The sequence below is a fragment of the Octopus sinensis genome, linkage group LG19, assembly GCF_006345805.1.
Source record: "Octopus sinensis linkage group LG19, ASM634580v1, whole genome shotgun sequence".
Lineage (NCBI taxonomy): Eukaryota > Metazoa > Mollusca > Cephalopoda > Octopoda > Octopodidae > Octopus > Octopus sinensis.
In genome coordinates, this window is record NC_043015.1 from 30,180,794 (window position 1) to 30,183,625 (window position 2,832).

A 2,832-nucleotide genomic window follows, 5' to 3' on the forward strand; every position below is an offset into this window, starting at 1 on the left:
GTGTTGGGGTGGAGGGGATAAGAAAGCGAAAGACAGCTTCTGGCATTAACTTCCAAGAAGCTATCAGGCTTAGGTCCATTCTGTTGTGATTTTGGCGTCGAACCAACCCAAACAATAAAAGACGAGAAACTTCCAAGTTTACTAATCCCTCGATTAGAGAACTCACCCAGTACCTCGTTTCGGTTGCTTCTTGGAGTAGCAGTAGCAGCAGTAGTAGTAGTAGTAGTAGTAGTAGTGGTGGTGATGGTGGTGGTGGTGGTGGTTGCTGTTTAGCATCGGGTAAGCCCCGAATGAAAAGACCCGTGACAGCAGACAATCATTGGATATTTTCCTATGTACAAGGGAACCCAAGTCCACATTATAGCCTCACTCACCCCCTAGGCTATAATTTAAAGGAGGTTTAGTTTCTATTTCTAGCAATCCGAGCGACTACGTAGAGGCTTCTTTGTTTACTAGTACTTGTAGTAGTAGTGGTGGTGGTACTTATGATGATGGTGGTGGTGGTGGTGGTGGTAGTAGTAGTTGTTTAAAGGTTAAATAAATTCTGTTAGTTTGAAGAAATCTGTGTTGTTCTCTGGAGTAATCTCTGGATTAAATCGGATTATTCTTATCCAAATTTATTTTTACGTATGTATACATCCCTCTTTTCTTCTGCTTTTTTGTTTCTCCCTTTATCCTTATTTATTATTCTGGATTTTCAGAATACATAAAAAGTTTCTTTCCTTCGGAAAAAATTCGAATAAATAATAATAATAATAATAATATAATAATAATAATAATAATCGTTATAATAATAATAATAATAATAATAATAATAATAATAATAATAATAATAATGATGATGATCATAATAATAATAATAATAATAATAATAATAATGATGATTATAATAATAATAATAATAATAATAATAATAATAATAATGATGATCATAATAATAATAATAATAATAATAATAATAATGATGATCATAATAATAATAATAATAATAATAATAATAATAATAATAATAATAATGATAGTAATAATGATAAGGACAAGGCCTCAAATGTGGATGGAAGGATATTGTGAATCAGATAGAGTCCAGTACTTAACTAGAACTTCATTTTACCTACCCCAGGAGGATGAAAGTCAAAGCGAAATTAGAATTCAGAAAGTAATCTTTAGTTTACTACGTTGGGAAATATATGAAAAGGAGTTGGAGGATATTACAAGGGCGTATTTCCTTAAATAACTGAATAAATAAATAAATATTTAGATTAAGGAAATAAAAATGGAAAGGGCTGATGCAGAATCGATTATTAAAATAAATAAACAAACAAAAAAGATATGGAAAAACAAAGAGATGAGACGTCCCGACCAAGGGACAGTCATCCAGGACCAACCAAGGACTCACAAAGATCCAGAGTTACCCTAATTACCAAAGAGAGCAGATGCCCTTTCCCAGCTGTGTTCACTGGTCATTCTGACCACTCGTAACCCCTCTTTCAACAGATTCACATTATTAATGTGTACCCCCACCATCCATTTATTTGTCTTTGGAGCAAATATAGAAATGTCGACGTAGTTGTAAACACATAAACATCTTTTCTCAGTATTTATGGCTTTGCGTTTATAATTTATTTCATTATTAGCCACAAGGGGCTTAAATATAGAGAGGGGACAAACAAGGACAGACAAAGGGATTAAATCGGTTACATCGACCCCCAGTGCGTAACTGGAGCTTAATTTATCGACCCTGAAAGGATGAAAAAGGCAAAGTCGACCTCGGCGGGATTTGAACTCAGAACACGTCTATAATTAAAATCATAATAGTTGTTGTTTGAGCCTGGCAAAATCCTTTCTCAATATTTATGGCTTTGCGTCTATAATTTATTACTTTATTAGCCACAAGGGGCTTAAACATAGAGGGGACAAACAAGGACAGACAAAGGGATTAAATCGATTACAGTGCGCAAATGGTACTTAATTTATCGACCCCGAAAGGATGAAAAAGGCAAAGTCGACCTCGGCGGAATTCGAACTCAGAACCCGTCTATAATTAAAATCATAATAGTTGTTGTTTGACCCTGGCAAAAAAGCATTAATACAACAGCATCCCATTAATCTCGGACGTTACGCCTAAATAGCGCCAAAAGATGTTATCGTGGCTATTTCCATGGTTTCGTTTTTCGCTTATGTTGTTGTCGCTGTTGTTATGGTGTTACGCAGTATGTGCGTGCGCGCGCGCGCGCGTGTGTGTGTGATGTGTTTAATATGTGTGTTTGTGTTATGTAAGATGTTTACGTACGTCTACGTTGCTATCATAATATATATGTATGATAATAGCTATGTGCCCCTTTCATCTTTGTATATCTTGTCTATAATATCTGCTCATCAAGTCGTTTACCTCAGATCGTAACGTAATTAAACAAGTGCTTAACACTCTCTGTTTCTTCCTATGCCTGCGCGCACACGCACTCAATGATTGTATCTGCAATGTTTACATCTTGGGAGATGCCACTGCTGCTGAGAACACACACACACCCTCGCAAATAGTTCGCTAGATAGATAGATGGATAGATGGGTAGATGGATGGATGGATAGATGGGTAGATAGATGGATGGATGGATAGATATAGATAGATAGATAGATAGATAGATAAATAGATAGAGAGATAGATAAATATATATATATATATATATATATATATAGATAGATAGATAGATAGATAGATGATGGACGGACGGACGGACGGACGGATGGAAGGAAGGATGGATGGGTTGATAGATTAATAGATAGATAATAATGTGTCTGTGTTTGTGTTTATCCACTGATTGAAGACGTAGTGAG

General features: G+C 35.4%; 1 protein-coding gene across 1 annotated transcript in view; it reads left to right on the forward strand.

The window, feature by feature from the left end:
• The first annotated feature begins 544 nt into the window (after window positions 1-544).
• LOC115222214 (monocarboxylate transporter 13) overlaps window positions 545-2,832 on the forward strand; it is a 279,960-nt gene continuing 277,672 nt past the window's right edge. The window contains exon 1 of the mRNA XM_029792369.2: window positions 545-627. The gene's annotated coding sequence lies outside the window, so the exon portion shown is untranslated. The remainder of the gene's footprint in view (window positions 628-2,832) is intronic.